Raw genomic sequence first — 14189 nt, 5'->3', positions numbered from 1 at the left:
AAAAAACTTGATGCTTAAAATGCTATTTTAAACCCTTTAATTACCTTACCTCTAGCTCTTGAGAAAAGTATGTTTTCCCTGAAAATGCTGTAGAGTATCTCCTCTCAGGAGAAAAATCTGTGGGAGAAGGGTTCGAAGGAAGCTGTGACTGATCAGCTTCTTATTAGGGACCTAATACTGATTAAATTATAGGCATTATTTTAACTCAACTTGTCTTCCCAATACTTTTGGGGTTTAGAATTAAAATTGCTATATTTTGCAATTAGCACTGAACAACTAAAAGGTTTTACTTAGGAGAAGGACTAGACTTTGGCCTTTACGCAGTAATTTCCAAGGACACACTGGAGTTACAAAAGAGATACATGCTTCCTGAAATCACAGGCCCTTGCCTGGACAGAAGTCCATGTCAATTCAAACCAACTTTCATGTTTTTGTGTGAGAAAAGGAAAACTCTCATTTAAAGTTATGTGTTGTATATTCTCAGAATGTTCTAGATCCTTTGCAGGACTGATTTTATGAGATGTCAATGATATGAGGGGTCCTGGGAAATAAATTCCTATACAGTTGTAAATAAATAACTATTTGTACTGTTAACTAGCCCTAGGACCTGGAAATACACAAGAAGTTCTTTCTGGTTTATATTTCAATTTAGAGAGCCAGTCACACATTAACAGTTAAGGAAGGACTGAATCCCTTGTCTTTCTGTCAACTCAGTACAACCTCATTTCCAGAAACCTCCATCTATTGCCACTACTTCAGAAGTTAAATCAATATTTCCTTGTAAGTACATACTCTATAACTCTCTAAATGTGCAGGAGAAGTGTATGAACATGTTTAGTTTAGCATTGTTAACCAGCCATTGTATATTGTTTTTCTAGAATAAAAGAAATATATTTTTCTCCTCATTCTGTTCATGATCAGTTATTTCTTACTTTGGGGAAGTCTCTAATGGAGGCCTGTAAGGCAGCTGGCCCATTTGGGGGAAGCTTGACATCACAGATGCTTGTCTTTTTCTTGGTCCTTCTGCTGGAAATAGTAACTAAGTCCTTTGCCTAAGATGGTAGGAGAGGAGCTGCAGAAAATCAAATTAGCAGTAGAGAAACTATTAGTCTTCATTTTCTTGTTTCCAACCTGCAAATACAGATTGTTAAATATGCTTGTTCCCTAATCCTCATTAGGAAATCTTGAAGAATAGCAGGCCATGAAAAAAGCATGGGGATTATGAAAAACCACCACCACTAAAAAATAATACAAAGTCAGAATTGTTCCTTCTCATTCAGACTACCTTACATGTTTAGAGGTGGCTGTGACTTAGAAATTTTTCATTAGATAATTTTACTCCTAGTTATGTATAGATGGGTGTCACATATACAATCCCAAAGATAGCTTTTTATTTAGTGCAAAGCTTGCACTAAAAATAATCTAATGGCAATCATGCACCACTAACTCTCTGTTATGAGGAGTTTTAGTTTCAGGCCCAGAGACATTAAATTACAGGCCAGTGATAGGCAAAGTGTTTTTAAAGTATGCCAAAGGTGCTAAATAAATCAGTTGGTTGTTCAGGAGGAACTGACATCAAATACAGGTTTTTAATGATTAGGATTCTAGTTGTAGCTGCCAACTTTGATGGCTACCTAACCAGTCCCTGGGGATTGAATCATGCACCTGACTTTTTAAAATTTCATATGTGAAAATATTTCACTGAATTTCAAAGCATTTTAAGTCTTTAAACCATTTAAGTTAAAAAATTCTATTGTTTCTCCTTTTCTAGCATCCATTCTAAATAGATCTCTAGTCTACCTGTCAGTTTATACCTCTTAATACTTGATATCTGGATACTAGCCTATTTGCTGTGTCTTAAATATGCCAGCATAGTACTGCCCCAGGGCCTTTGCATTTGCTGTGCCCTCACCAGAGAGGACTTGTCCTCCAGATGTTTACATAGTGCATTCCTTCTTAATAAGGGGGCTTTCCCTAAACACTACTTCCACACTGTATTTCCATTCTTCATGTCATCTGACATATTCTTGTTTTTCTGTCTACATGCACTAGACTATAAGTCCTATGAGGGCAGGGATTTTTGTCTGATTTGCTTACACTTTTGCCTTACTGCTGAGGATAGCGAGTGATGTGTAGGTGTCTGATAAATATACCTATTGAATGAATAATAGCAGAATCTGTTGTAGACTGCAGCCCTAAGTAGGAATACCTTGTATTTTATATAACTTTCATTCAGAAGAATTTTTACTCTCATGACATTTCTTTGATATTCCCATTTTAGAATCACAAGAAGTAAACTTTACCCCATTCAATAAGAAACTTCTAGGTCATAATAGTTGCAAACTGAAATGCTATCAGGATTTAGACAGTTAAATAAATGCGTTAAGTGCCTGTTATAAGGCATTAAGGAGTGGTGGGGCCTGTGACAAATAGTTGAGTTCATATACTCATTCTACTTAAAGGCATTCGGATTTGAAAAATAAATTTAAACATATACCTATCTGAAGACAACCTGTCTACCTGTGGTTTCAGAGGCTCACTTCAGCTCAGTCTGTGGCCAAGAGGACCAGGAAGACATTTTCTAAGTCACACTTTTTCTACCTGTCTCCAACTATGTTCCCAGGCTTGGGTATGTGCCCAACTCCACATCAGGACAAGAATACTCAACTGATCAAATCTAATTACATTTGCTTCCCAACTAAATTTATATCACCTTCCCCTCTTGTGAGGGAAATGTCCCCTCTTGGGTCCTCAGCATCTGATTATTGCAGACCTAATTGATTTGCGACATTTCATTAATAAAGTTAACTAAAACTAATTATACAGATTGAATAAAAGTTTCTTGTGAAATGAATTATTCTATTTAGCTTAAGGGTTCTTAATTGTTAGAATGAATTGCTGAGGCGGACTGCAGCATTACTTTCTCTTGGGATCTCTGCCTCTCTCTCTGTCTCTCTATATATACCAACTGTGTGTGTGTGTGTGTGTGTGTGTGTGTGTGTGTATAAAACCAATATGGATTGATGGATAGTGATACCATAGAAACTGAAAAAAAGGAAAAAAAAGATTAAACATGAAAGTTAAATATATCAAAACATCCTTTTAAGAAGGTGAAAATCACAAAATAGGTTGCATATAAATTTCTTCATTTTAAGATGTTAAATTAAGTCTTATGTTCGTCATATAAAGGAAGCTAAAATCAATTTTTAAATGTATTGACATTTATTATATATAGTGTAAATTTTCCTTTATTTAATTGTATTTCTTACCCTTTAATTCAGATGCTATATGTGTAATTCATCCCTCTAATTAAATCTAAATTCTAGCAGAAATCTAGGGGAAGCATATCTAACTACTTTAATTGCCACAAAATAAGTAGATGCATTATGGGTCAGTACTTAACACAGGGCTATTTCCAAAATTCCCTATTTGTTCAGTTGTATACAATTAAATATGGTCTATGTAAAACAAAGATGAGCATTCATTAATAGGTTTAGAGTTGAATAACATATGGTTGGGCCCTTAGTGTCATAGAATAATCTTATATATCACATAAGAAGCTGTTGTCATTAATGATGCAAATTTCATCACTTTCACACTGCCAAAGCAGGTTGGATTTCCTCCTTCGCATCATTAGTGGCATCATTAAAGAAGATACTCAGTTGTTTATCCTCCTGTTCTGTATAGTGACTGCACTGGAGAGATCAAGAAGCAGCAAAAATGCCCAAACCTTTCTCCCTCTTTGGCCTGGAGAATCGCTGAAGCGCCGGGTTTCAGACTTTAAGTCAAAAGACAGCCTTTACCCGCTGCCTGGTTTTGTCTACAGTGGCTTTGTTTACTTTTTATGGTGGCCCATGCTGTGTGCAGAAGTATTTTGATTTTTCCTCAGATAAGAGGAAGAGGAAGGCTGCTCCTGATGGATTTTGGACTTGCCCTATGACATTGTTTCTGTCATCCCAGGGACACCCTGGACAAGTCCAATATTTTGTTTAAATTCTGAAAAGGTGTCAAAGACCTACTTCTGGATAACTGGTTACCTTCCACCAGGTCTCCACTGTACCATTACATTTCTGAGATATCCTAGATCTTTCTGGAACTTAAAAAAATGACTTCTATTTATCTAAATCATCATAAGAGTCTTAAAAGGAATGATTATCTAGTCGAAGGGAGAGGATGACAACACCTTGGGTAATAGTGAAAAGTGCTGGCAAGCAAAACAAAACCTCTAATTTTGGTTTTCTGGGCTCTTTTAAATGTTAAAAATATGAATGGTAATCCAATTTAAATTAGAATCTTTTAAATAGTTGTAAGCCAAGTATATCTGGCTATATTATTTAAACCTACGAACAATGTTAATGTAGATAAACTGTGTGAATAACAGCTTATTTGGAGTGAATCTGTTATTCTATAAAGAAAGCTATTTTTTGTTTTTTGAGGGGGAAAAAACCCACTACAAATGGCTAACCTTTAACTTTGCCTTCTTTTCATTTGTAAGACTCTGCGATTCATATTTAACAATTCCAAACTCTGTCCAAACTTCTATTATCAATGTTTTCATTGAAAAATGATACTATTAAATGAGTAAAGAGAATATTGCCTGGCTACTTATATGCCTTTTTCATATTAGTTATATAGATATTTCAATTCTTTGATGCTTCAATGACTCAAAGATAAATTTGTTTTTAATTTCTTGCCTTGTGTAACATACAACCATTAGTCTAGGAACCAAATTTAAGTGAACTACTAGGTATAAGTGACTGAAAAGTAATTGAGACTGATGTTAAATAATGGGGTTATATTAGTGGAAAATGAATACACTATAAAAGGGGTGACTGTTAATTAAAAATTAAACTTGTTATATGTGATATATGCAATTTTGAAATCAAAATGGAGACTATTAATATATTACATATTTCCATAAAAAAAGAAAAAAGAAAGAAATGGCCTAATTATTTTGTTTGGTTCTCCAATTGTTTAAAAAACATAAATCAGCTTTATTTAACCAGTACAATCTATCATTGTAGAAAAAATAAAATCTTACAGAATATAAAGAAAAACTATTAGTCTTTAAAAATGATCCTACATCTTTTCCAGTGTTTATTTGGAAATGTCAGTGATTCAGATGAAAAAGTCAACATAACTGTTACCACTTTTCATAATTTTTAAGGAAACAGAAACCTCTAACTTCAGAAGATTATATAAAATATTTAAATGAATAATTAAAATATTCAATCCCATATATTTAATATAATAATAAGCAGGAAAAAGAAAAGGGGGCCTGTGAGAAATATATGCCAGATAACCTACAACTAAGAAAATTAGAATTTAAAAAAATATTTTGAAATTTCCAAATAAGTATAAAAGAGCATAAATTTTCTTACCAAGTAGCAATGAAAGACTATTGCATTACTAATAATTTGTTTATATCAGTACTGTCTTAATAACTTTCTATAATGAGGGAAATATTTTATATCCATGCAATACAGTAGCCACTAACTACATGTGTCTATTGAGAACTTGAAATGTGGCTAGTACAAATGAGGAATTGAATTTTTAATTTCACTTCTTATAATTAATTTAAATAGCTACATGGGGCAAGTGGTTACTGTATTGGACAGTGCATGTCTATAGATTTTAAGCCACTGGATATGGTCTTCGTTCTTTTATTATGTCCTAACCAGGTTTTCCCCATTTATCATAAGTAGATTTCAGCCTAAATATTTTTGGTTCTGTAAAACAAGCTCCGAAATGCTATTTACACATTACTGGTTTAAATCAATAAGAGATCAAAGTTCTGTAGTTGTAAATTGGTGAAAGTTTTAAAGTGACAATACGAAGTTCAGAAGGCCCTTAGAAAACACTTTTTTACTGCACTATAATGATCGTGGATTGGAATGGGGCCTTGGAGAGTCTTTCGCAGGAAACCAAAGACAAAGTTGCTAGTTAGTAGTACAATTGGTATGGCATTAGTTCTTTAACAAAAAGTAACTTAATATTAAGCATGTTTTACTGAATTCATCTGAAACAAGTATTTATAAAAGTTTAAAATTTTACAGAATATTTTCTTATTTCTAAGCAAAGTAGTTATTTGGTAAGTTTGGCTACAAAAGTGTGAATGTTAAGAAGAAACCAATATATAGGATAAGAGAGTCTGGTTTAAGAATCATTTCCAGCAGGAACCTGTCGTATAACTGATGTGATTCTTCCGCTTTAAGGCTGATGGGGTATTATGGACAAAGAGCTCCTTCTGTTCAGTACTCTTAGGGTGTAAAATGAAGCTTCCAGTCTTAGTGTCTTCCTAACTAGGACATATATTTTAATGTACTTTTTCCAGAGCTGGATTTTTGCTGAAAGTATACATGGCCTAGCTTTCTAAGTTGAACTACACCTCACAAAAAAAACCCCTAAAGAGTTGTAGTGGCAGAACTCTGTAGAATGTTACTATTTTTGTCTCCAAGATTAAGGCAGTCCTAAATAGTTTCCAAACACCAGTGTGGAGTGCCTTCCAGCACGTTGTTTCTACTTGTCAATCAAAAAGACTAGTCATATCTAACGTATGTCTGCCCATCCACCACCCATCTATCTGCCTTCCAGTTTGATAAAATTCAACAGTAATATATTCAGAAGGGACAATCTACTTGTTTTATTCTCCTTGGAGGAACTAGGGAGTGTCTCCCTTATGACTTTGGGAAGCTGAGGGCTTGTTCTTTGAGCTGTGTTTGTGTCAGGAGAAAAAAAAAAGGTCCTGATAGCTGAGTAAATCCAGGAGTCTTTTAATGAAGAATATCATACAGGCCCATGTGATAGGAGTTGCATCCATGCAGCAGTCCCCAGCTGCCCTCCTGGGTTCTGAGTATAATGCCCTACTATGTGACTCTGTGGGATGCATGGCTACAATGAGGGGTTGAACTGATGGGAATTAAAGGGTACCTCTATATCCAATTTCAGAGTCCTTTTCCCTATATCTTATTGGGGTAAGGGAGACTTTTGTAAGAATGAGACAGTGAGACATTTGCATTTTCTGAAGGTGAGCAGGTAGTTTAAAGTTATGGTCTTCAGATATATGCTTCTAGAAGTGAGTGCTGGAGTTCCCGTCGTGGCGCAGTGGTTAACGAATCCGACTAGGAACCATGAGGTTGAGGGTTCGGTCCCTGCCCTTGCTCAGTGGGTTAACAATCCGGCCTTGCTGTGAGCTGTGGTGTAGGTTGCAGACGCGGCTCGGATCCCGCGTTGCTGTGGCTCTGGCGTAGGCTGGTGGCTACAGCTCCGATTCAACCCCTAGCCTGGGAACCTCCATATGCCACGGGAGCGGCCCAAGAAATAGCAAAAAGACAAAAAAAAAAAAAAAGATAGAAGTGAGTGCCGGGGCATCACAGAGCCCGAATTCTCCATTTGGTGGCTTAACGAGAAAGCACAGCCATTTCTTCCTTGCCTCCTAAAGCCCTACATAGTATGAAAAGCACTGCTTAGAACATTACCTATGACCATGAGGAAATTCTTGCCGAGAGGTTGCAAATCTCTCACATAGTTTATCATCAATCCATGAATATCTGACACTGTTTGTATTTAAAATCATATAAATATATGTGTTCTTAAGCTGCCTATTGGAAGGGATAGTGTAATAGGAACTTCATTCTTTTCTGCTTCCTCAGTTTTTGTCACCTGATAAAGGTGTATGTGGCTTCTTGTGCTACTTTCACTGTTGTTAAGGGAAAATTACTGACAGATGCCCGTTATAGGTATAAGACATTTACCTGGATGTAGACCTTCTGCGATGACTTCAGTGACTTATTCAGATAAAAACCCGGCCATTTTAGACCAATTTATCATGTATCAAATCTGGAAAGAAAAAAAAAATTAATGTGATTCACTGAATATGGTCAGAGTTTTTATTTTCTAACTTATAAAATAAGCATTAACACTATATCTGAAGAATGTTTTTTGAAGGGAATGAAGCCATCTATCTGGTCCATATCAAGAACATATTTTTTCCTTATATACAGTTAGGCTCTACTAAGCGACTGTCTGTCTGTCATGGGACCTCGTCATATTCCTGCTTATAGTGAACATCTTCCCCTCATACCCTTTTAGATTAACACTAGAGAAGGAGAAAAAGAATGTTTTGGAATAAAAAATAGTACAATCTTTTAAGGAATTTATGTAGACATAACTATTAAATATAAGAAATATCCTAATAGAGTTTTACTTGTGAACCTGTAGTTAAACTTTGATATGTGATACTTTTTAAAATTTATATATATATATATATATATTTTTGTCTCTTTGCTATTTCTTTGGGCCACTCCTGCAGCATATGGAGGTTCCCAGGCTAGGGGTCGAATTGGAGCTGTAGCCACCGGCCTACGCCAGAGCCACAGCAACACGGGATCCGAGCCGCGTCTGCAACCTACACCACAGCTCACGGCAACGCCAGATCGTTAACCCACTGAGCAAGGGTAGGGACCGAACCCTCAACCTCATGGTTCCTAGTCAGAATCGTTAACCACTGTGCCACCACGGGAACTCCGATTATTATTTTTTTTTAATAGAAAGTTTATACAAGTGTTAATGTACGATTATTTTGTATGATTATCTTGAAAAAAATCTTTTTAAAAAGTTTTTTTTCTGATTTAATTTTTCATAGGTGTAATACATGCATGTGGTATAAGTGTCAAGTTGCACAAAAGTATAAAATACAAGTACATGTAATATTCCTAACTCTCTAATTGTCTCTTCAGATCCACTTCCCAGAGATACTAACAGTTTCTTATGTACCCCTCTAGGACTTTTAAAAATGTATATACATACATAATAAATGTATATATCCATGTTTCTGTCATTTTACATACCATATATTCTGTCTTTGGCTTTCTTTTTTCAAAAAATTTAGCTAGCAGAACTCTCTATATTAGTATATAGAAATTTATCTCATTCATTTTGAGAGCTCTGTAGTATTCCATTCATTGCACTTAAATTTGATATTTTATTTAACTAGTCCCTATTATGAGCTTAAGGTTTTCTTTTTTTTTTTAATTTTCCCTTTTTGGATGCTTTAAAAAAGCCTCAATGATGATCATATTTACACATATACATTTTTGTACTTACAAGATTATATGGGTAGAATAAGTCCCAAACATAACTGTTGACACATATTGTTTACACGCTAAGTTTTTGAAAGATACTTACTTGTCCTCTATAAAGATTACGTAAATTTATGATACCAAAAATCTAGCTTGTATCAAATCCTAATTTTTTTTCTCAGCCTGGTAAGTGAAAAGTATATTTGTTTTGGTTTGCATTTCTTTAGTTATGAATGAGGTTGAACTTGTTTTTATTTTCTTATTTTTTTTGTAATTATTTTTCTACTAGTTTGCCCAGACATGGCCTTTGCTCATTTTTCCATTGGATTGTTCATTGTTTTTCATTTTAAAGAGCTCATGCTGGAAACTGGCATTTTACATGTAATGTGTGACAAATAGCTTTCCCAAGTTCTTGTTTATCTTTTGACTTAATTTATGGTGCTTTTCGCTGTACAAATATTTTAGTTTTTTTATATAGCCAAATTCATAAAATTTCATTATAGAGTTGGGATTTTTTTAAGTAAGAATTTTTTTAAGTTAAGGAGTTCTTCAAGAAGACTGTGTAGAGGTTCCTTTTTTTTTTTTTAAACAACCATGTACACTGGCTTTATTATCACATTGTGATACAGAAGGATTTGGGCATTAGAGGGATCTATTTTTATCCCTGTTTTTTGGTGGTTTTGTTGTTACAGCAAAAATTTTCTCCTTAGATGATTTTTTGTATAAAATACCAATCTGGTGTAAAATCCTACTCCTATAAGGCTCTCATGTATTATAGGAAAAAAAAAAAAAGGGTGATTTGCCAGTATCATTCTCTAGATGGTAATAGTGGTTGTCTATGATCTGCAACCTAAAGTGTGAGAATGAAAGGAAAAGAAATTCCAAGATAAACAGAAAGTATGGAGTATAATAGAGGTTCATTATAGAAAATTTTGACAGTACATGCAAAAAAAAAAAAAAGGAGGGGGAAAAAAAAGTCACCCTTGATCTTAGCCTTGATCTTAATAATCCTCAAAAGCTTTTAAGATTTGTTATATATTTTTCCAAGTGTTTCTTATCTGGCTCACAGTTTTGCAGTCATTTTAAAACTATATTGGTGATTTTACTTACAAATCAGTGCTACTGTAATGAAACTATTTTCATGAGAACACCAATACCCCAAGTAAAACCTTAATGGCACTTTGACAAGAATCTTCCAAACACTTATATACACACATAGGCTTTCACCTGATTTATATTTATTACATTGCTGTATTCACTTGTGATTATCCTTCCTTGTCATTTTATATTTTAAATATATTTATATTAAAATACATAATGATTATATAATATCCTATCATATGGCTTAACCTAATAGGAATTTAAAAGAACAGTTTTATGTTTCTCTCAGAAATCCATTCTGTTAACTGAGTAGATCAAACGCTTGGCACATTCAGGAAATCATTACGTAGGAATCACATCAGATTCTTTTCCATTCCTGATAAAGTGGCAGCAATTAACTGTGTGAAGGTTAAATGCTGGAAGACATCATGGTACAGTGTGTTTTATGTGAAGTGACATCATTTGAATGGAAAGAGAATTAGATTATTAAAGCTGGGTTAATGGAACATTCTTGTTCTAGTGGCATACCACATAGATTTAGAAGCATTATAAGATGCATTTGAATTATATAACAAGAAGAGTATGGATCAAAAAGTGAAGCAAAGCACATGTGGTGATAGAACTATAAATGTATGAAGTTTACTAGAAGAAATGCTGAGATTTTTTAAAAAAATTATTTAGGAAAAAACCTGGTGTTCCCATTAAATTCAACCATAGTCACAGATATTTGGGCTTAGTGAGACCACCTGGACTATAAAGTGTCATAAGAGAATCACTGGTACTTTATCATTTGTTAGCACTAAGAAATTTTGCCTGCTATATGCAGGATGTCTACTGCCATGAGTTCCCCTCTGAGCCCTCACTGCTTGGCTTTATGGCATCTCTGGGTTGATTTTGCTCTCAGTCATAACTTACAAGCTAGACATTGTACTGTTAGTTTTGCTGAAAGTTCTAGATCTAAGCAGCCGGTGAAATTCTGTCTCCCAAGGATGTCCCTTTATCATGGAGAAAATGGTGGTTGCTCAGTTTCAGTGACACACCTCTCCTCTCAAACATGATCACAAGGAACCCAAACTCACCTCAGTCTTTTGATCAACATCAGTGAGCCCCTGTCAAAACCACAGACATTTGACCAGATCCAACTGACTGCTCTCAGAGAATCTACATGCATTGGAAGAAATCTTTCAGAGACTAAATCATTTGGGGAGTCACTGGCTTAAAATGTCATGCTTGCTTGCAGACTGACTGGTTGGTAATTATATTCAACTAAAATTTTGTAAACTGTGCTTATAGATAAATCAGTGTTTATAATAAAAGCTGAAAGAGTAATAAAGCTGAACAGTTTATGTATGTAGGAAATGGCTTATTAAACTCAAGAGAGAACTTTTTTTAAGTTCATCAGAACACTGAAAAGTAAAAAGTAAATTTCAGATAGGTTATGTGAAAAAATAGAGGTATCAAATCTTAAGTTTTAAATAATGGGCCATCATGGCTTTTGTATTTATTTCCTAACTAAAGAAGGAATTTCTAGAATTCTTCATTATTGCGGTTAAAGGTAAGATGATAAGCAAATGTTATAATGAAAATGCAATAGATCTTGTTTTTTCTATGAGGGAATAATTTGATTTCTAATTATAACTTTAAATAAATTCTTAAGTAATTAATTGCCCTTAAAAAGCAAGAAATCTAGTGTAGAGCAGACAATGCGAATGGCAGCTCAGAGCACAGGAATCAAAATTTGTGTTTAAATCTCAACTCTACCAGTTACCAAATTTGGATATGCTATTTATCTCCTTACTACTCAGTATCCTGACCTATAAAATGGGGATTAGGCTGTGACTACTACACGGGGATGTTGTGAAAGTTAAACACGATATTTAAAGACACATTATATGTGCTCAATAAATGTTATCTTTACTAAAAATGTTACTTTTTTTTTTTGGTCTTTTTAGGGCTGCACACACGGCATAGGCACATGGAGGTTCCCAGGCTAGGGGTCGAATCGGAGCTACAGCTGCCAGCCTAGGCCATAGCCACAGCAATACCAAATCTGAGCCACATCTGCGACCTATACCACAGCTCACAGCAATGCTGGATCCTTTTATTATTCAGGTATCAAACCTACAACCTCACGGTTCCTAGTCGGATTCGCTTCCGCTACGCCATGACGGGAACTCCAAAATGTTACTTTATTAAAAAGCCAAGAAAATAACTTCTAGGTAATTATGAACAAGCCAGAGGTACTGTCTACCTGTACCTCTCTAGCTTTAATGTACATTTGAATCATGTGGAGATTTTGTTAAACTACAGATTCTAACTCAATGGGTCTGGGTTGGGTCTGAGAGTTTGCAGTTCGAATAAACTCCCAGACGATGTCCATGATCCTAGTCTGGGGACCTTGACACCTGAGGTAATTGTGGATGGTTGCTTCTAATTTCTAATAGATGTGGTTCTTGATAGGGGGAAATGGGGAAAGGAGGGAAAAGAAAAGTACAGACAATATGTAGAGATTTAAAATGCTCCCCAAGTGATTGTCATATGCTTGTCTTACTGCTCCCTAACGTTTGAAGAACTGCTGATTTGATATTTCCACATTTTATTCTTTTGCATCTCTCCTTTTCTTACTCTTTTTCTCTACCTCTCCCTTGCCATTACAGCTTTAGACCAAAAAATGGTATTAATATTTTGTTCCTCAATTAGTGAGACTAAAGCATCAATTTTAAGTCATTTTATTGTGTGTAATAGGAAATGGTCTCTCTCTAACATTTCTCTTCTACAATATAAGGACCTGAAAATGTATTTTATGGTCTATAATTTTAGCCACAAACAAACAGGCAGGAAAGTGACTTGTGGAGCATTTAGTAATAGAATACAAGGATGCAGTTGGGTGTGGTGCACACCATTAAAGGAATTATAACCCCATGGGGAAGGGAGAGTTGTGGTGGTTATTATTAAAGTAGCCAGAATCAAACAATGTAACCACATTAGACATTCTATCTGGTCTGAAAGGTAGGAGGAAAGAGGTTGTTTTTTTAAATGACTTCCCATCCCAGTGGGATTGAGGTGATTAGAGAGACCCATATCTAAATATGTACTTAGCTTGACCAACATCTCTCTTAGGACAAAGACCATTTTTTTTTTTTTTTTAAACTTTGGTGTGTCCTTAGGGCCTAATATCACTCAGATTATTGTATTCCCTCTGTATCTTCTACTTTTGTTGCTATTTCATAGATATAATTCTTCATTTTCTAAGTTAGATAAGAGGAGCTTTGATTAATATAAAACGGGAAATAGCTAAGGAAAATTTAGATAGCAAATTAGCAATCACAAACCAAATGTGTATGCTCCAATATTCTTATTCTGAAGTTAGTCACAGTACTTTACTTCATTGATCTAAATGAGATCTTAACATCAGATGATGAAGAACAAAGCAGCTTCTCTATGTATAAAATGAACAAGAAATCACATTAACGTTGACCCAAACTGAATGAGTATTAATTCTATGATTTAAAATTTTAAGGACATCTAGAATTGGGACTTGGAATATGAAAGCACAGTGGGATTATTGAAAATGAAGCATACCTACTTCTTATTCATTTTCCAACTTGTAAGAATTAGAAAAGTAATTAAATATGAGATTGGCAACACAATTTAAAATATTTTTGAGTATAGGAGGAAAAAACAAATAATAATTAGCAGATTCTAGACAATTTGTTTCTACTTGAGACATTTAGATGATGTACCTGTTTAGAAACCAACCAAAAAGCATTTTCTAAATTGAGCTACAAAAATAACGTTATATAAAGCAGTGGTACAGTATTTACAATATGTAGTACATTCTTTGTTGGTGAAACATTTTGAAAGAAATTTTGATTTTTATATTAAGGGCATTCCACCCTTGCTCCCGTGATTGCTGCTATGAAGGGATAGAATCAAAATCAGAAGGACTTTTAATATTTATACAACTATGTCTAGTAGCAAGATTCACTTGTGATTTTTATGATTGTT

At 34.6% G+C, this 14189-nt stretch overlaps 1 protein-coding gene across 1 annotated transcript in view; it reads right to left on the bottom strand.

Moving 5' to 3' along the window:
* AGTR1 (angiotensin II receptor type 1) overlaps window positions 1–14189 on the bottom strand; it is a 45169-nt gene that overhangs the window by 27510 nt on the left and 3470 nt on the right. Inside the window, exon 2 of the mRNA XM_047784313.1 lies at window positions 7755–7839. The gene's annotated coding sequence lies outside the window, so the exon portion shown is untranslated. The remainder of the gene's footprint in view (window positions 1–7754; window positions 7840–14189) is intronic.

Source organism: Phacochoerus africanus, chromosome 1 (assembly GCF_016906955.1).
Source record: "Phacochoerus africanus isolate WHEZ1 chromosome 1, ROS_Pafr_v1, whole genome shotgun sequence".
Taxonomy (NCBI): domain Eukaryota; kingdom Metazoa; phylum Chordata; class Mammalia; order Artiodactyla; family Suidae; genus Phacochoerus; species Phacochoerus africanus.
The sequence above is the reverse complement of the archived record's forward strand: the minus strand, read 5'-3'. Positions and strand labels throughout refer to the sequence as shown.